At 43.3% G+C, this 20,927-nt stretch overlaps 1 long non-coding RNA gene across 2 annotated transcripts; it reads right to left on the bottom strand.

Moving 5' to 3' along the window:
* Positions 1 to 2,957: 2,957 nt before the first annotated feature.
* On the bottom strand, positions 2,958 to 19,296 carry LOC131909776 (uncharacterized). 2 transcript variants are annotated; one of them, XR_009378928.1, is made up of 2 exons: positions 17,688 to 19,296; positions 2,958 to 3,926 (listed from the first exon to the last, which is right to left on the bottom strand). It is a non-coding gene; the product is annotated as an uncharacterized LOC131909776 (long non-coding RNA). The 2 variants fall into 2 exon arrangements; XR_009378929.1 differs by lacking the exon at positions 17,688 to 19,296 and adding an exon at positions 11,367 to 11,884.
* Positions 19,297 to 20,927: the final 1,631 nt, after the last annotated feature.

Genomic DNA, 20,927 nt, shown 5'->3' with positions numbered 1-20,927 from the left:
AGCCATTGGTTCATAGTTCTTGTGTTTCCACCAGTTTGGCTATTTGTCCCTGTGCTTTTTCCAGTCATGGACTCAACAATTCTCGCTCATACAATCCCTCCTTTCTCGCTGATTGGACTCCTGGAGCTCCACCTGGGGCCTGGCCGTGGATCTCTGCACCCGCTTCCATCAGTCATTGGATGAGAGTTCTAGCACGGAGGAGATGGGAATGGGGGGGGGCGGCGAGAGGAGGGAGGACAGGGGAATCCGTGGCTGATATGTAAAATTAAATTATAAAATAAAATAAAAAGAATTGCCTCCTTCAGATTGGCCTGTGGGTACATCTGTGGGGCATATTCTTGATTAATGTTTGTGGTGGGAAGGATCAGCCTACTCTGGGCAGTTTATCTCCTGGGTAGATGGTCTTGAGTTGTAAAACAAAATATCTGAAGGGTAGCTAGGACTACATAGTCAGACCATGTGTCAAAAATGAAGTAATTACTTTGGAATGACAAAAAGACCAACAAATTTTGGGCTACAAGGCATTTTCCAAATTAGTGATTGATGGGGGAGGGCCCAGGCCATTGTGGATGGTGCCTTCTCTGGGCTGGCAGTTCTAGGTTCTATAAGAAAGCAGGCTGAGCAAGCCATGGAGAGCAAGTCAGTAAACAGCCTCCCTCCATGGCCTCTCCATCAGCTCTTGACTCCAGATTCTTGTCCTGGTTGAGTTTCTTTCCTGACTTCCTTTGATGATGAACAGTGATAGTGATATAGAAGTGTGAGCAAAACAAACCTTTTCCTACCTCACTTGCTTTTTGGTCACAGTGTTTCATCATAGCAATAGAAACCATAACTAAAACATGGCCCATCACCCATATCCATGGGAAGGATACTTTTGTTCTCTGTGGGATTCTGGACTCAGTTCTTTCCTTGTCATTTAAAATATGTTAACCCACTTGGGATCCTGGAGTTCTGGTGAGAAATATAATGGGGAAAGCCAGAGAGGTGGCTCAGCAGTTAAGAGCACTTGTCTGGTCTTGCAGAGGACCAGAGTTTGATTTCACAACACTTATGTTTAGTGGTCCCAATGGCTTGTACCTCTAGCTCCAAGGGATTCAATGTTCTCATTTATCCTTCATGGGCACATTCTCTCTCTCTCACACACACATTAAATAAATGAAATTAATGTTACAGGGTTTTTATTTTTGGGAATCTATGGTGAAGTTTTCTCTGTCTCAGTCCCATTAATGTTAATAAAACATTCTGCTACCACCCTTTTTCTTTGCTATCAATCAAAGTTTAGAAAAAGTAACTGCATACTTCAGTGGTATGATAATTGTAAAAGCCAAAAAGTTACTAGAGAATATTAGGATATTAGGGACAGTTTGAAAAGGCATTGCAGCATCATACATGTTCACTGTCAAACTAGTATATATAACACAATGAAGTATAATCATTACCTCATTATCATTATCTGAAGGAGAAGGTCCTTGCTATGGGTCGGATGTGAAATGTCAAGGACAAGCTCATGCGTTTGACTACTAGGTTCCTGACAGGAGTTGCTCTTTTCAGAAGTTATGGAACCCTCAAGAAATGTGGCTCAGATACATAAACAGGGTTAAAGATGTGTGTGTGTGGGAGGAATAAGTGGTGTTATGTGACTTTTCCTGAGGAAACACAAGCAAATATCTACTCACTTCAGATAGGAAACCAATGACAGACTAAAGTAACAATTCTACCAAAGTTCATCATTGTTGGGAGCCATGCAGCCTAGTCTTGGATCAGCATATGACTACCTGTCCAGTGGGTTTCCTTGGGGCAAGGCACCCATGGAAATGGACTCTCACTTGGAAAGAATCAGTAGTCCATGGGACAGCATAGGAATTTGCAAACATGCAGCTTGCAGGCTCTTTTCTTTCTCACTATAGTGCTGACTCTTTAGGCGGTTTTTAGTTTTACTTTGTCAGTCACACATGCAACAGCTGTAATTTCCCCTGGAAATTCTGTTCTTTCTCGAATATTTTCCCCTAAGATTTAGCATGGAGCTAATGCTTCTCAAATCTCTTATATGAAATTACTAACTACAACTCCTAACCCTGGGAACTTTTCTGACTCTATAGAGACAGGTAGGTATTTTTGAGAAAATAACACTTGGAACATTAACCAAATCTCACAGTTCTGGAAAGGAGAGTAAGGCACACATACACAGAATAGGGAGAAAGCCTCAGGAATTCACATAGTGCCAGGAGAGTATGTTCCCTGGACACCAAACATATAGAATCAATGATGGGACCTAGTATGATCCAATGAAAAAAATGCAATGTAAACTATGGATGGATAGATCCATCTTTACCATAGACAGGGGCTTATATTGGTGGAAGAAGTATAGTATAGTGGGAAGGGGGAAAAGTGCTTTGTCAAAGTCTGCCTTTTATAGAGAGATTGAGACATAGAACCCTCTCGTAGAAAAGGAAACTGTATAAAAGCATATCTTACAGACATGAAAAAAATTGTGTGGGTTTGAATATTGCTGTCCTTAAAGCATTTTACCCATGTTTATTACTTTTAACTTTGTAACCTCAAGTAGCCGCCAGCTGACATAAGTGCTACAAGAGCCGGATGTGTCTGGCTCGATATTTAGTTAAGCCTACAAAAATGCTGAACTCTATATCTAGAATAAGATTATGTAGGAGGTGGAAAATTTGGGGAAGCATAAAGGGGGACAATGGGGGCTTTTATAATAATTATGATCTATTTCTTAAAATATGATGTATTTCTTAAGAGTCAAAAATAGGAGCCAATAATAAGGCTGTTCATGTAAGCCTGGTAGAACAAACTCCATTAAAGTATAAATAAAGAAGCTCAAACTATTTGGGCCCACTTGAGTGCAATCCACCTGGTGGTCAGAATTTTTCCTTTAATGATGCCTCTTCCCCATCTCAGGACCTGAACCTGAGCCAAGGATGGACCCTGACACATCAAATAAACCAACGTGTTTATTAGATTTATTTACAAAAATATGGGGTTGCTTGCAAGAGTATGAGTGACTCATAAGCAACTGTAGCACTGAAATGACCATGCTTCATAGGTGATAACTCTCTACAGGGTTTGCAAACAGCAAACCTCCATATTTAGGAGAATCACTCCCCCAGCAGTTGTTTCTTATATCTATAACCTTGGGGAGGGGGGTCTTGTGAATCTTTTTAGCTTTAGGAACTTCCTCAGATTTGTGAGTTGTTTATTTCTTGAGTTGGGTGAGCCTCTCACCTCCCTTCTAGAGGGAACATTTCAATTCTGGGAAAAACAACAAACAAACAAACAAATGGTACACAATATTCCACCCCTTCCTCTGGCTCTTACAATCTTTCCGTCCCCTCTTCCGCAATGTTCCCTGAGCCTTGGAGAGGGTGATATTGATGTGTGCTTCTGATTAAGTATTCGGCCACTATGCCACAGTAATAGTCACTCATTCTCAGGATCTTCATCAGTGGTTGAGTCTCTGTCACACACCATCATTTCCGAGAAGGAAGTTTCCTTCCATGATCAATTGCAGCTGACAGAAACAGTGATCTATGGGTGTAAGTAAGCACAAATGTTTAGAAGGCAGACTGACAGACTTACCACATCCACTTAACAAAACAATAACAGTTGCTTCCCCACTGGGGCTTTAACTTTCCAGCCACAGGTTTCTGCTCTGGCTTACAGTACCAGACATGAATTCCTTCTGGTGAAAGAGGCCTTAAATCCAATCAGAAAACTGTGGGTGTATCCATAATAGTCATGCCAGTATTGTGCCAGCAGACAAATTCTGGGATTGTAGTATACAGGGTCCATAACTGAACAGAAATGGTGGGTGACACTTCTCCCCCAAGCACCTTTCAACACTATGAAGGCCAGCCAGTAAGGAGGGAACTTCCAGGTCAGTATCAGCTTTGTTTCTCCATGACCTGTAACCAAAGCATATGGTGTCTTCAAGAACAGGGCCTTATCAATTAGTTCTGGCATGTAACCAATAACAGTGTCAGAATCCTTTATAATTTGTGTGCCACAGGAATCTCCCTGGTCAACACCTCATACAGAGGTAGCCTACCCCTAGCACTAGAATTCATTAAAATTTTCTATGACATCTGGGAGTGCCATTTTTGACCCATGAAAGATACCTCCTGTACTTAAACCATTTAGCTGCTGTTCTAATAACCCATTTTTTCCTTCAGTTAACCCAACCCCAGTAGGATCACAAAGTTGGTGGGGGTATCATTATACCTGGTTGTCTGCATCCCAGTTCCATATGGCAGTTTTTAAGAAATGGCTATCTCTGTCACTGTCAATTCTCTGTGGGGGTGCATGCCTACCACTGAGTTGGCTGAAACACGGATGGTGGCTTCACCTGTTCCTTGTTTGCCTAAACAACTGTGGTGATATCCATACAGGTGAGGGTATACCTGCGTCCCTCACTGGCAAGCACAGGCCCCATATAGGCTATTTTTACCACTTACTTACTGAGCAAACTTACATATGCATGTGCCCCATCATAGCATACATGTGCTGAGCCCACAACTGGGGACAGGATTAACATGACTGAATGGTGCACAGTATTATTATGATATTTTATAGAAATGCCAGGAGCTTTCACTATTTTTGATTCCATGTTGGCTCTCTTTGTGTCTAGACTTTACACAAACCCAATGAGCAGCCTCTAGTGGCACCTGAGAGTAGATGGCCTATGTTTTGGTAAGGACATCTGTCTGCTTCCTGATTTTCAGGAGGTCTCAGTAGGCTGTGAGCTGATCCATGGAAAACTACCAGAAGTTCTGATTCCTCTTGAACTCTATTATATCTTCCTCCCACATCTGTTGTCCTCACTGTGGCCAAACCAGTGCTTGCCAGTTTTCATTTTCCTATTGGGCCACCCATAAAGTGAGGCCTCTAAATACTGCTCAACTGCCAGGACAGATTGACACAGACTATGTCCCATGAGTTACTACTAAACATACTGTTCTTAACTAGACCTGTGGGCTACATTTTCCTTCTTTCTACAGCCATATGATACTTATGCATTATGCATTTGTATGTTACTGCTACCTGTTCCTATTGGTGCTTCTACTCATACCATACACATACCAGGTATTCACAAGTATGGGTGATGCCCTTTCTAATGCATTATCTGCCATAGCTGTTCATTCAGTTATTTGGAGGTGGCTCAGTGGCTTGAACAGATACTGCTGCCAGGGCAACCTACAGGGTGTCAGGACTTCCAGACACCATACCACATTATTGTAAACATGCAAACTACCATTGTAGGGTTTGATTCTGTACCACTATGGAAAAAGGCTTTGTCAAAAGTCCTTCACTACAATTCTTTTTTAAAAAAATATTATTTTATGTATATGAGTGACCTGTCTTCATGCACATCAGAAAGGGGAATCAGATCCCATTACAGATGGTTGTGAACCACTATTTGGTTGCTGGGAATTGAACTCAGGACCTCTGGAAGAGGAGCCAGTGCTCTTAATCACTGAGTGATTTCTCCAGCCCCCTTTACTACAAATCTTAATTGGATAAGCTTGTCCTTACGGTTGCTGAGATGGAGCCATTTATGGATTCCACCTGTTGTAATGCCTTATATGTTGCTAGAAACTACCATCTAGCACTAAACTGAGCTTCTTCTCCTCCGCATGTGTAGTAAGATAAGGCCTACAAGGTTGAGAGACTAGACAAGCTGCCTATGACTAGTTCAAACCAGTTGCTAAGGCATATTCATAATGTACTTCCTTATGAGCCAACTTGGAGTCTGCTTGAGGACCTAGCCACAGATGCTGCCAGAGCTCCTGATGGTTGCCCAGCCAATGAGGGGCAATCACACAATATCACCAGATGGGGACCCAGCCTGGGTGTTGGAAGGAGGGTTTATAAGGCTCTCCCCATTGCTGAATAAACGAGTCTGCTGTTTGCCTTTTACCTGATTCCCGGTGTCTGTGCTGTTGAATTCGGACTTTCTCACCCCCTCCTCTGAGAGAGCCATTTGGACCCAGCAACACCCATGACTGAGAACAAAACCCCATTAGAATCATTTTTTTCTGCTTAATTTTTCCATAGTCCCCAATCATAGCCTCCTGAAGTTCTACTGACTTCTATCAGGAAGAGATACTGTGGCAATAGTGTAGGGAAAAGGAGCTGGCTAAAGAAACCCACCTTGACCCTGGAGCCCAGAACTAGGGAAAGATGGCTCAGATAAGGCCAGTGAAAGACACACAGTTTGGCTCAGTCAGACAGAGCCATCTCTGCCCCTGGCCAACTGACTCATGAAACCAACCAATCACAGAGCAGGACAGTAGAACCCTAGGCCCCAAGTCAACCACTGGTTGACTCTACCTCCAAGACATCCTGTGTAAACCACCCTGCCTGGTCAGTTAAAGAGAGCTGTTCTCTCCACCCTGGTAGAGGCAGCTACTCTCTTGGACTCCTCCTTCCCAAATAAATCTTTTTTTCACAAGTTTTGGGTGAAGACCGTCATTCACTGGTGCACAGAAGAACCTTGCTGGGACATCCCATAGTGGATTGAGCAAGAGGGGAGCTAAACAGAAGAACCTTGCTAAGACATCCCATGGTGGATTGAGTAAGGGGGAGCTGAACAGAAGATCCTTGCTGAGACATCTCTCAGTGGACAGAACAAGGGGGAGCTGAAAAGTAACACTTTTCTAGTGGATTGAGCAAGGGGGAGCTGAATAGAAGAACCTTGCTAAAACATCCCATGGTGGATTGAGCAAGGGGGAGCTGAACAGAAGAACCTTGATGAGACATCCAATAGTGGATTGAGCAAGGGGGAGCTGAACAGAAGATCCTTGCTGAGCCATCCCTCAGTAGACAGAGCAAGAGAGAGCTGAAAAGTAACACTTTTCTCCTGAGCCAGAGGAGATTGCTACATTTTTGCAATTTCTTAGGCCGGAGAAGCAGAGCTCTGCTAGGAAGCCCCCTTAAGTGGGGCCTGAGTAAAGCTTAGCTGTAACGGCTCTCCAGGAGAGGAACAGGATTGCTATATCCTGCAGGGAAACCATCCCCCATCACACCAGGCATAGCCTGACTTTCCCGAACAGTCAGGATACTTTTCCCTGCTGAAGCAGTTCCAGGCCTGACTTTCCCAAGAAGTCAGAAAAACTTCCCTCCAGTGCTGAACTGTCTCCTAGCAGTTCCAGCCATCAGAGCTGTGCTAAACAGCTCCAGGTGTCCAGGACACCTTCAGGGCAGAGCTGTTGTTCTGAGCAGCTCAAGGTGTCCAGGATACTTCACTCTCCAGGGCTGAACTGTCCTTGCAGTTCAGCTGTCAGAGCTGTCCTAAGCAGCTCAATGTATTGCCTGACTCCTAGGTAGTCAGGACACCTTTCCCAGAGTTGCAAAACTCATGTTTTAGTGCCAAAATCCAGGACCAAACCCAGAGTGATTGCAATCAATTTACTTACAAATAGATCATATAGCTGGTTGGCCTATCTTACAAAGATCTTAGCCTGTTAAAAAGCCTTTTAAGTCTCTTTATTCCAAACCCACATTGTTGCAGGATATTTGAGCACACAGTGAACCCTGAAATTGCATTATTTACTGGCAAAACCTGTTTCTAGTTGTGGTGTGGCTCAGCCCTAGCACACACCTTTAATCCAAGAGCTTTCTGCTTACTGTAAACAGGATTAAATAAGGTTAACCATAGGTTAAGTGGCAAGCAAGCATCTGATTGACAGGAAAAAACAGAGTAAGAGGAAGTCAGAAGGATGGATAGAGAGACTCACAGGAAGTAGAAAGGAGGGACATTGAGTTTGAGGAGATTTGTTTGAGAAGGCACAGGAGAAAAGCCTTTTATCTGGGATGATGGCAGAGGAGGAGGGTCAGCCGGGTGCTTGCTCCACCTCTCTGAGCTAGCAGGCTTTCACTCCAGCATCTGGCTCTTGAGTCTTTATTGGTAAAAGTGAATGTCTGAGATTTAGTTAAAAACACCACCACATGGCATCCTATTTATCAAATTATTCAGAGAATGGGCAACTTGGTTAAGGCAGCATATGAAAATACACCAGTATCCCTCCAGCTCTCTTACGTTTACAGGCACAGGTTTGCATTCAATGTTTCTAAATAACTTCGTCAGGTAATGTGTGTACTAATGGAGGTTGGACTTACATGGTCATCTGAGTGTGTGATGGGTATGTGAGGTATGCATGTGTCATGTTGTGCATGTAAAAATCAGAGGACAACAACGTTATGGACTGGTTCTCTCCTTCCACCTCTATGTGGATTCTTGGGATTGAACTAAAGATTGCCAGGTTTTATGATCAACACTTTTGCCCACTCAGCCCAATCACAAGTCTCAGATTGCTAGTAGTCTTGTCCAGTATGTGGTACTTTCAGGAACTACAACATTTGCTCTAAAACTTCAACTGTTCTCAGGCCATCTTTGTACTCACAGAGTATACTCTACTTATCAAGCAGGCATGCACTCCACACCACACAGCAGACTTCCACACTTTGAGTCCCCCTAGGGACAGTCCATCTTTGGGACACTCTCAGTCACATGTCTCATACCCCTTAACAAGGCTTACACAACTTCTGACAGAAAGGCACTATCACATACTACACGGAGAAGGGAAGTCATCCCAGAATTTCTTCTGAGGGTGCTCCATCCTCAGACTATTCAGCCTTAGCTTCATGCCTTACTAACCAGGACCATTAAATAACTTCTCTCAATTTCATCTATACTCTGTCAGGTCCCTGCTTGGGTGTCATGTATGTTGCATGAGTTTTCCTGGGAAGCCTGGTAAGGTATGAAGAAATGTCTACCCACCACAGACAAGGGGCTGACAACAGATGGAACTAATGATTCTACCAAAATGGTGAATCAGTGAGATTATTGGGGTCTCTTGGAGCATGGGTGATAAGAACAGGAGACAAAAATTTCACCCCCAGGCACTGGTCTACAGACACAAGCATCTCCACCTGGTTTTGAATACTGGGGATTTGAACTCAGGTCTTTGTGCTTGCTGAGTAGGCACCTCATTGGCTGGGGCATCTTCCCAGCCCCAAACTAAACACTCTTATTAAGAATTTTCCCACGTCGGGCGGTGGTGGCGCACGCCTTTAGTCCCAGCACTTGGGAGGCAGAGCCAGGTGGATCTCTGTGAGTTTGAGGCCAGCCTGGTCTCCAAAGCGAGTTCCATTATTTACCATTATTGTGTCTTTATTCAGTTTTACTATTGGGGCCATCCTGGCCTCACAAGATGAATCTGGAAGCCCCCTGCTCTTTTTATACTATGTATAGTTTGAGAACCATTGGTGTTAACTCTTTCAAGCTCTGGTGAAGCCCATCAGTGACTCTGTCTGAGCTTGGGTTTTCTTTTTTGTGAGATTTTTGTTTTTATTTTATTATTTCAATTTTGTTTGCTATCACTTATCTGCTTATGTATTCCATATCTTTATATTTAATTTTAGTATGTCATATATGTCTAGAAAGTTATCCATCTCTTAAAAAACTTCCAGGGGTTGGGGATTTAGCTCAGTGGTAGAGCACTTGCCTAGCAAGTGCAAGGCCCTGGGTTCGGTCCTCAGCTCTGACAAAAAAAAAAAAAGAAAAAGAAAAGAAAACTTCCAGATACTGGAGTACAAATTTTCCAAATATTCCCTTCTGATCTCTGGACTTCAGTGACACCTCTGTCCTATCACATTCTTCTCTAAGTTTATTAAACTTATGTCTTATCTTGCTTTTTATTTTTGCCACAAGTGTGCCAGTATTTCTTATCCTTTAATTAACAAACTCCTTGTTCAATTGATCTTTGTGCTCTTGTGGATGTCAGTTCTGATCCTTATTACTTCTGTCTACTGTCTCTGGGTTTGATTTGTCCTTGTTTTTATACGAGCATCAAGTACATCATTATGTTGTTTATTTGAGGTATCTCTGATTTTAATGTAAGGCTTTATAGAAATAAACTCCCCTAGATCTGAGTTTAATTTTTTTTATCTGCCTTCTTTAGTTGGTGCTGCTACTAAACAGTTCTCCAAGGGGAGGGGTGGCAGTGGAGGAGGACCTCGAAGGTCAGCTGCTCTAACGAGCACACCCTGGAAAACCATTACCACTTCATCACAACACTTGCTTGGCCAAAGTGCCTTGGGAGGGGTGAAACTGGCCTGGTCCCTCCTCACAGAGAGACAGGTGGCAGTGTGTTGGAACATGGTTAAAGGAACCCATGGTGAACAATGCCTTTGGGACTGTGAGAGAGAATATAGGAAAAAAAGGCAGAGGACCTTTTACCTCAGGTGCATTTTGTTCCCTGGATTGTTCTTGGATGTGATTTTGCACCTCCTATGTTAAACATTTACATCCAATTTATAAGACATGTTTATTCCTATTTGATGTCAGAACATAGCCATAGAACCCAGTCTGGTGAAAGGCTTTGCTGAGTGCTGTCCTCAGTGTACCCTGAATCTGAGTATGGCCTTCTATCTTGCTTTTGTGCTTTCCTAGACATAATCTATAGTATGTGCCGGGCATTGTGTTTAAATTGGTCTGTCCTGAGGAAGATCTGGGATAGGGCTGCTCTACTAATATTTAATATGTGGTTACTGGTGTTTATTTACATCTGAGTTTTTCTGAACTCAACCTTCCTTAGGTCATTGCTTTCTTTCTCACATTCGTGTATAAAAGTACACTGGCTGGGCATTGGTGGCACATGCCTTTAATCCAGCACTTGGGAGGCAGAGTCAGGCAGATCTCTGTGAGTTCGAGGCCAGCCTGGTCTACAGAGCGAGTTCCAGGACAGGCTCCAAAGCTACACAGACAGACCCTGTCTCAAAAAAAAAAAAGTAAATAAATAAATGAATGAATGAATGAATGAATTACACTGAAACTGAAGTAAGATTGTCTACAGCATTAGACTGTAATCTGCCCCATTCTGTCAGGTCCTCAGACCCCAGGTTCAGCAGACAAGATCTGCACAGGTCAACAAAAGTTGACAGCAATGAAAACCCTGAAATAGGCAAGAAGAAAACCTGCCTTACCATATCTGAGGTTGAGATAATGAAATCTTTGGATCAATCAAATAACGTCATACTCTGCCACACCACTGACCTCACACAACACCTATATCTTCATGGAACATGCCACCGTAGGTGAGCCATGTTACAGAGAGTCATGGCATCAGTGTAGAGTGCCACAGCAAATGAACCATGCCACATAGTTTGGGTATCTGCAGAAGGATGAAGCCTATAGACTCATAAACTATTAAAGCAGGTAGTATGGGCCCTCCATTATTGCTATGGTAAAGGAAATACACATAGATACATCAAACCAGAAAATATCTTAGTAGACATGAAAGGGGACAGAAAATAAGTGATTTTTGCCTGGGTATCAAACTGACCCCTGGGGAGAAGTTGAAGGCCTCCTGTGGTACCATTGCATGTTGTACACCTGAGCTCTTTAGGCATGGTGTATGATGGACTTGATGTGGACATCTGGGGCCTGGTAGTACTGCTGTATTTTATAGTTACTATGTCTTGTCTCCCTTCAAAAAAAGGAAAATGCATGTGTAAGTAGCAAATATTAAAAAAAGTATTATTCCTTCTCAACTTTCTCTAGAACTTCATGACATGATCAACCAGTGGTTGGTCATTGATCCTGGACAGTGGTCCAAATAGGCCACATAATAAGACACTTGGGTATAAACCATGGTGATCAATCTTCCCTAAGTTCTTCAACAAACAAATTCCCAACCAACTGGAACCCTACATAAATTTACAAATATGTTTGTACTACAGCCTTCAAGAAACACAAGACTCTTTATGACAGAAAAACAGGAGGAGATAGTATTTAACTGTTCAGCAGTGGTCACCCTGGAGAGGACAAAATGACAAACATGTTAAGACTTGGAAGCAGGGTGGCACCCATCTCCTATAGAGAGAACAACATTCAGAATATGAAATTTGTTATCCAAAAATCAAATTCCTGACATGTTTTTATTTAAACAAATAAATCGGCAAATATTATAAACATATCACCCCTGACTTTATTGACATTACACTATATCAGAACTAGGCATGACATAGAATGTATATATAAATGTATGGTCCTATATGAGCTTCTAATTTGTAGAAACCTTTTTTTTTTTTTTGATTTTTCGAGACAGGGTTTCTCTGTGTAGCTTTGCGCCTTTCCTGGAACTCACTTGGTAGCCCAGGCTGGCCTCGAACTCACAGAGATCCGCCTGGCTCTGCCTCCCGAGTGCTGGGATTAAAGGCGTGCGCCACCACCGCCCGGCTTGTAGAAACCTTTTAAAGACCAATGCTACTAGAATTGCAACTGAAATTTGAAGTCTGCCTGAAGACATTTTAATATGAATATATAATATTATTACTTATAATAATATTCAGTATTAAGTAGATGTTGTTCTGGAAAACAATGAACATGGCAGATGAAGGCATACACTGGAGTTTAAGAGCAAAACAAGTAACATGTTTCATAAGAAGAGAGTTTATATTTGTAGTGGAGTAGCAGTTAGATGGGAAATTTGTACTGAAATAAATTTTTGTGAATATGGACAAGAATGTGAACATAAGCTGCCAACTAAAGGAGAGAGATACACATGGAATTCTATCAGGATGACAAACGGGGAAAAAAGCACAGTAATAACAAGTTTCCTGTTGGAGGCTTAGCAACATGGATTTGCAAGAAAGTTGGAAGAAACAGAGATGTCAATACCGTCATTGTTTTCCCACTTCATATGTAAAATAAAATCTGCAAGCAAAATTCTGTTGTAGTACACACATTTAATTAGAGATGTCTGCAAAATTCCATCCTTATTAATCCCTGCTATGGGTATTTAAAGTTCTCTCTGAACTGATAATAACCTGCCTGTCTGTGTTGTTTAATGTTAGAATATCGTTATTAAACATATCCCTAAAATATCCACAAAAATCTATCAGTTTGTGCTACCAGATTTCTTTACAATTCATCTGATCTGTAGCAGCTGCTACAAAGTTTGCATTTAAAAATTTCATGTATCTTGAAACCTCTTTTCATTTTTCTACTTTGGACAATAAGTATATCTGTCATTGCATATTTTCTAAATAATTATTTTATAAGTATTTTCTAAAATTAATATTTGTAAAAAAATTTTGTTTTCTGTGGAATGAAAATAACATTTATGAATTTTAAAGTCAGTTCTTCATTTAATGTGTACATGGGCTAGTCTTTTACCTACAAATATATCTCATCTGGACTTCACTATCTTATTTACACAGAGACTCAATGAGGATAAAAATTAGATATTAATGATGAAAGATGTTTGATCATTTTTTCAAATCTCTTGGTTTTGATTTCATGTTTATTTTCTTTTTTTAATTTATTTAATTTATTTTATTTATTACATCCCAACTGCTATTTCCCCTCCCTCCACTTCTCCCAGTCCCTCCCCTACTACTTTCCCTCTCCCCCAGATCTACTCCTCCTGTTTCCTTTCAGAAAAGAGCCAGTATTCCAGAGATATCAACCTAACACAGCATAACAAGTTACAATAAGACTAGGCCCCTCCTCTCATATCAAGGCTGGAAGAGGCAATCTAGTGAGAGGAAAAGGGTCCTAAAAGCAGGCAAAAGAGTCAGAGATACCCGACTCCCACTGCTGGGGGTCCCACAAGAACACCAACCTACAGATTCATAACATATATGCAGAGGACCTAGCTCAGACCCATACAGGCTCGGTGGATTGTCGATAGAACCAAATATGACTGGCCAAAAAAAAGTAGTCAATGAAATGATTCCTACTGGTGTTCTGCTATACTCATAGACTGGACCCTAGCCCAGTGGTCATCAGAGAGGGTTCATTGGGAGCAGATGTAGAAACCCACAGCCAAACATTGGGCAGAGCTTGGAGAATCCTGCAGAAGATGGGGAGGAAGGATTATAAGAGCCAGAGGGGTCGAGGACACCAAGAAAACACGGCCACAAGGCTCGTAGGGACTCACAGAGACTGATGTTTCTTTATTTTCTATGTAATTAATATTAAAAAAGAATTGTGAGGTTGTCTGGGAAACTGATTAGAACATTTTTATCTAGCTAGTCTTTGGTACGATTCTTTTACAGCATATGTTTAAGCGGCCTTGGCCTAAGGGCTCTGCATGTGTTTACTTTGGTAAATATGGAACAGGAGAAAAACACAGTAAATATGGAGAAGAAAGGTAAGAGCATTGCATTATAAAATGAAAGCCTTGGCTGAGTGCTTCTTTGACAATGAAGGAGCCAAGTGTCCCTCTACTCAAAAGAAAATCAGTTATGAAACATTTATGAATTTATAAGGCATTAAGTGACAGTTATTTGTATATCTCAAATCAAACCTAGGTTCAGTAGGTGGCAAGAAAAAAAAAAATCCAGCCGGGCGGTGGTGGCTCATGCCTTTAATCCCAGCACTTGGGAGGCAAAGGCAGGCGGATCTTTGTGAGTTCGAGGCCAGCCTGGTCTACAGAGTGAGATCCAGGAAAGGCACAAAGCTACACAGAGAAACCCTGTCTTGAAAAACAAAAAACAAAAAACAAAAAACAAACAAAAAAAAATCCAAGCAGAAAAGAATGAAATACAAACAAAGGAAGAGTGGTTATATTGAGGTTTTATTCATTTTATGAGTGCTAAGACATAAGGAATAGTGGAGTCATGGAAATGATTCAGAAAGGTAGAGAGTATGGGAATTACATGAAGGAAAATGGGGTAGGTGTATACAGGGGATACTGTAATACCCATTTATTAGAAAAAAGAAGTCTCAGAGTATTAAATATGTGGGGTAGCTATAAATTGACCTGCTAATACAGCTACTTGTTTCAGAGGTACAACTAAATATCACTATGCTTTTTTTGTGATATGTTCCTCAATTCTTGGGAAGATATGAAGGATACAAGAACGAGGTCATACAGAGCTACTTTTTACATTACTTGAACATAATTATGTATGATCTTCTCTACATAGCCTTGATTCAGTGTCATACAGTGTAACTACTTCTCAAAATATTATTACACATGCAGAAGTTAACTGTCGGTGTACACATGGGTATGCGGGGATCACTGAACAGATCATTCAGCTTCTCTGAATAAGCTTAAACGTTTTTATAAAGAAGCATGGGAAGAGGTCAGTGAAGAACTGAGTAAGGGGAGCTTCTTTCCAACTGGAAACAGACGGGTTGTGGGATATCAAATGACAACTGAGAGCCCATCCATTCATCCAGTCTTGTGGCTGGGCAAACAATCAAAATGGCTAACTTTGAAACCAGAGAAGGTGGCTCAGGTGTGATCCAGCAAGGGAAGAGTAAAATCCATGCCTGAGCATCACACAGAAGCTGCTGCTCAAGAACCAGTGAGGCCCTCAAGCTATAGTCTAGAAACTTCATAGAAAGACCAGTGAGGCCGTCAAGAGGCAGTCTAGAAACTTCAAAGACTGCAGAAGCTGACAATGGAAAGAAGGGAGTTAGATACAGCCATCTGTGGTTAGAGACAGCATGAAGCCAAGTAAATGACACCCTGAGTTGCAGGCACTTCTGGCAAAGATACATCCTATACTTACTAACATTAGGGTCCTCAGAAGGAAGGGCACTGAAGCAGAAATGCCATCTCCATTAAATGAAGACTCTCTGGACAATGAGAGAGCCACGATGAAGGAAGTAGAAGACACACCTCCCAGAGGCATCCAACAGTCAGGCAGGCAGTGAACAAAGGATTACCTGGTGCTCAGAAGCTTTTAAGATGGTAATTCCCAGGTCTTTACCAGAATTGTTGTTCCTAGGGTCCTGGCAACCTAAGGCCTGAATTTTCCCACATAGCCAGTATGAGCACAAGGAAGCCCATCAGCAAAGGCACATAGGCACTGCTTCTGGTCTTCCACATCCAGTGTTTGCATGGGGTCCAGCACTCATGCTGGAGGTTTGTTTGTTTTTTTTTGACACTGGCCATTCTGCTTACAGGGGTGGATATGTTGCATACAGCTACAAGCCCTGAAGGGAACTGCAGAACAGTCTTCTCCAAAACAATCATTTGTTCCACTTTGGAGTGAGCCTTCCAACTTGACCACTGACCCACAGATCCAGGGCAACATGCTGGGGCCTAGTGGCTCCACTGCAGATGCAGCTATAGAGACTAGCCCTGGCACTCTAACAAGGGGCATCCTGACACCTGCACACCACACCTTTGCTTATATTGTTTTCCCTGCCTTTGCCCATCTCCTGGCAAATGCTTACCTAATGCTTACTCCACAAACATATCCTCTCAGGTACCGCACCCCACTCATGGCCAGTGAGTTCCAGGAGAGCAAAAATGACATTCTGAGAACAGGAACCTGAAGGAAAGGGGTTACAGAAACCCTGGGGCTCTCATGGGCCCCTAGAGATGTTCTGCCATGAGCAAGTAGTCAATAGCTCAAGCAAGCCTTTAATCTTGAGTCGGCTAGCTCTCTTAAGGCTAGAAGATTCCTTCAAATGCCAAGCTTCTGGTAAAGAGTTAGCAGAATCAATGCCAGTGATGTCAAGTGCCAACCAATTAGCCCAGGCAAGAGCAGTTTCCCTGGTGACCTGATGAGTGTCACTACTGGCTGAGCCCCGGGCATCCTGTCTGGGCTTTGGTTCCCACTCAGGGAAGGCACAGAGAGGCTTTCAATAGAGATCCTGCCTCCTTTTCCACCTTTAGCCTGGTGAGAGGCTGCTGTGTCCTTCCAAATCTCTCAAATAACAAGGTTGGAATGATACACCAGAAAGCCAAGATAGCTAGCCCTGGATGACTCCTGTAAGACAGAGCAGAACCTCCATGGCTACATGTCAAGCCCAGAATCATGTTCTCAGGCAGGACAACATGACACCAGGGACCCTAAATGTGTTTGAGAGCCACAAATTGTAAAAGATGAGATGAGCCAGGAACCACCCTAGATAACAGGTATGGCACCTGTTCCAGTGACCAGGTCAGAGCAGCACTGGCCTGTGTGGTCAGGTTGATTTACCAAGGCTTTGATCAGGGAGTTCTTTGACATAACTGCCCTACTTTCAGCTTCTCAAGACCACCCAAGGTCATCTGCCAGACTTAGAAGACAGCCATTTAGCTCTCCTGCTAAACACATTACAGAGGGAGAGAGATTTCTAGTGTATCTGTACAACAGTAAGGCCACACACTGGCAACCTTAAATAGCAAGGATTTTGGAAGCCCCATCATGCTTCAGATAACTCCGAGGAAGCCCCACAGTACTAAGGATAGGCAGACAGGTTCCATTCAGAAAACAATTCCACTGTGGTCTGAATAAAATAAACCATGTGTGCGCCATTGTCATCAGCCCGCTTAGGTCCTGGCACCTGGAAAGCTTCCTTCTCTGGGAAGCCATGTCCAGCTTCTCTGTTTCCTAATTTTTTGGCTACTGCACGGGATAACATAGAAAACATGAGTTTGTTTTGGGTGGTTGAGTCTGGTTGCCTCGTGGTGTCATCAGACTCATGGTAAACTGGTACGGCTTGAAAACTGATATCTGATACCATGAGTTGAGTTGCTATGAAGGTGATATGGGAGAGCAGAAGTCACGCTAGTACTGAGCTGTGCTTTTCTTAGGAATCTGGATTCTTCAGAGAGGTGCTATTGGCCTGGCCTACCAGCACATAGAGGGAATCAGGTGATGAGTGTGACCAGAGATTCTGACCATGGGTTAGTCTCTGGGTCCACAGAACTTACCTGGCCTCTGGGCTACTTGGTGAGGAAGTCTCTTAGAGCTGCCTGGACAGCAGGCCTGGTGATGGACAGAACCCTTTGAGGCAGTATTCATCTGCATGGTAGTCTCAGCCAGGTTCCAGACTCTTGTCTCCTGATCAGTTTGGAAATTAGCAACCTAATCTGATAGACAGGCATTCCAGGACCTTCCTTCCCAAGACTCTTGACTTCCTCGGGGTCTTGAGACTGCCTGCAGAATTTGGAAGTAGAGGAGGGGTTTTGACTTGAGAATGGATGGGCAAGTAACTGGAACATGGGGGACATCCATCTGAGAAGTCCTGGTACTACCACCCCCTCACCAGATACCCATCTCCCTTCCTGAACCTTCCTCATGGTAATCCAGGAAAATCGCTCAGGGTGCTTTGAAAATCTATGGGAATAATAACTCTGAAGTGAGGTCCTTCTTCCTGATAACAGGAAGGAGAATTCCACATGCCCACTACCTGTAGCCTGGCTGGGTAGAGCTCATCCCTGGTAATGAGAAACAATGGTTTCATGGCCTCAGTGAATAAATATCATTAAAGAAGTTTTCCTTGGCATAAAGGCATATCTGACTGAAGAGCATAGGAGTGGGGATCATTCACATTTGTGCATACGTGAGAAAAGGAAATTGAAACTAGCAAGACGAAGAGTTACAGGAGCAAATGGAAGAAGGGTTGCTATGCCACTGATGACTGTATTTGTAGTTGCAGCAAGTTTCTGTTTTTTGAGGCCAAGGAGTAATTGGTAACTATGGACAAGTTAGGTGTGCCATACCGTCTGTACTTGGTTACATGTGTTAGCCATTCCTGTGGTCTCCACTGAAAAAATAAGCACTTGTAGCCTCATGAGATCTGTGACAGAATGCTTTGCTTAGTCTCTTAGTCTAGACGCACCTTTGGTGCATTTAAGATTCCCAATTGCAAGAAAGACACGTATAGCTTGCTGTCCAAGTATAGGGGGTGAGTCTTATGGAAGTGGTGTGTCATTTTACCACATTGGCTAGCAATCAGTACATAGGTAAAGGAATGAGTATGTTAATACCTATTAGAAGAAGAGCGTCCTATGATTAGGGTATCCACAATCAAATTGCAAATCACTCACCAGTTAGAGTAATAGCAGGTGTGAGCACTTGACCTGTAAGACTAGCTGAGAAAGAGAAAATAGATTACAGTCCTCAGGCCAGAGCTATGGGATCATACTACGAGTTAGCAGAATAACAGGGATGAGATCAGAGCATGTGTTGCACACTTCTGGCTGCTGGCTTCTATAAGGCTGCTGGGTAGCTTTTGCAATATATTTCTGTCAATGATGGGGCTGCTTTGGGGATGGTGTGTGTGTGTGTGGAGTGGGAATAGCTTCTGTGGAGGTTGGGTAGAATCTCCTAAAGGGAATACAGGGCAAAAAGAGCTGAAACGTGGCTTCTTTTCACCATGCTCAAGGGAGGGAGAGAGATGATTGAAACTTCTGCCTACTGATGCCAGTCTCTTCCTGGGGAAGGCAGGGGAAGGTGAATGATGCCAGTCTCTTCCTTGGTAAGGCAGAGGAAGGTGAATGATGCCAGTCTCTTCCTGGGTAAGGCAGGGGAAGGTGAATGATGCCAGTCTCTTCCTGGGGAAGGCAGGGGAAGGTGAATGATGCCAGTCTCTTCCTTGGTAAGGCAGGGGAAGGTGAATGATGCCAGTCTCTTCCTGGGTAAGGCAGGGGAAGGTGAATGATGCCAGTCTCTTCCTGGGTAAGGCAGGGGAAGGTGAATGATGCCAGTCTCTTCCTGGGGAAGGCAGGGGAAGGTGAATGATGCCAGTCTCTTCCTGGGGAAGGCAAGGGAAGGTGAATGATGCCAGTCTCTTCCTGGGTAAGGCAGAGGAAGGTGAATGATGCCAGTCTCTTCCTGGGTAAGGCAGGGGAAGGTGGATGATGCCAGTCTCTTCCTGGGTAAGGCAGGGGAAGGTGAGTGATGATAACTGTGGTGGCTCCACAGTTGCTGCCTTGGCTGGTGGCAGCTGAGCGATTTCTCACTGACAACTAGTCATTTTCTTTTGGGGAAGCCTGGCAAGCAATGATCACCAGCTACTCTGAAGTTTGACAGCTTCCAGCAGAGCCATGGTATTAGGCAGGGACTCTTGATGGGGTATTTGGTAATCCCTTTCCAAGTGGCAGCATGGGCATGAATCACATGGGAGGTAGAGACTAAGTAGTGCGTGGACACAAAGTGTCCTGTTGCCCAGTGGCTGAAGCACAAGGGGAAGAATGATAAGGTCAGCTTTTTGTGCCACTGTGGGTCTGGCTAGCTAGGGAAGGGGAAGTGTTATGAGGTAGGCAACCTCAGTAAGGCTCAATGTAACCAAGTGTGGTCCAGGTTCTGGCCTCAGCCATAGGTGAAGCACAGGGCCTCAGGACCAGAGAGAGGAGTGTCCTGTAAGCTCTGGCCTGGCTTATATAGGTTCCAGATAAGGATTCCAGGCAGCAGTGTTGGGGTGAGGGGACATAGCCGGAGTCTGGTAGTAAGCTAGCAGGATTCTAACAAGGCCTAAGGTTGGATTCTAGGGATTCTAAAAGTCAGGTCTGGTTTTTGTGAATGTGGGTATGCAAAAACCATGGGGAAAGCCTTGGGCTTTAATGGATCTATCACCCAGCAGGGTATGAGGACAGAAATTCTTTGAGCTCCTACTACTTTGGAGGCTCCCTAGATTATAAAAGAAGCTGTGGCCAAGGAGACTCAGAGACATAAGAGCCACCACTGAGATACTGGCTCTGTTATTTATTAATAGGTAAGCTACTGGGTAAGAGATCAATGCCAGAACTTGGGTGAAGACCCCCGAAGCAACAAGTCCCCAAGGTATAACAACTCATATTCCTAGTGCAGACCCTTATAAAACTTCTGTCAGCAGAAAAGCAAAATAAAAGTGCAAAACCCAATCCTAATGACCTTAACAGGAAGCTGTCTGAAGTCTCAGGCACCTTGAGCTAAAAGATGGGAAGTACATCCCATTCCCTTAGGTTCTCACCCCCCATCCCCTACCTTCGATTGCCCCTCCCCCACATCCCCAGTTTACTCATGGAGATCTCATCTATTTCTCCTTCCCAGGGTGATCCATGTGTCCTTCTTTGGGTCATCCTTGTTAGCTAGCTTCTCTGGAGTTGTGGGTTGTAGTCTGGTTATCCTTTGCTTTACATCTAGTATCCACTTATGAGTACATACCATCTTTGTCCTGAGTCTGGGTT

The sequence above is a fragment of the Peromyscus eremicus genome, chromosome 4, assembly GCF_949786415.1.
Source record: "Peromyscus eremicus chromosome 4, PerEre_H2_v1, whole genome shotgun sequence".
Taxonomy (NCBI): domain Eukaryota; kingdom Metazoa; phylum Chordata; class Mammalia; order Rodentia; family Cricetidae; genus Peromyscus; species Peromyscus eremicus.
The sequence above is the reverse complement of the archived record's forward strand: the minus strand, read 5'-3'. Positions and strand labels throughout refer to the sequence as shown.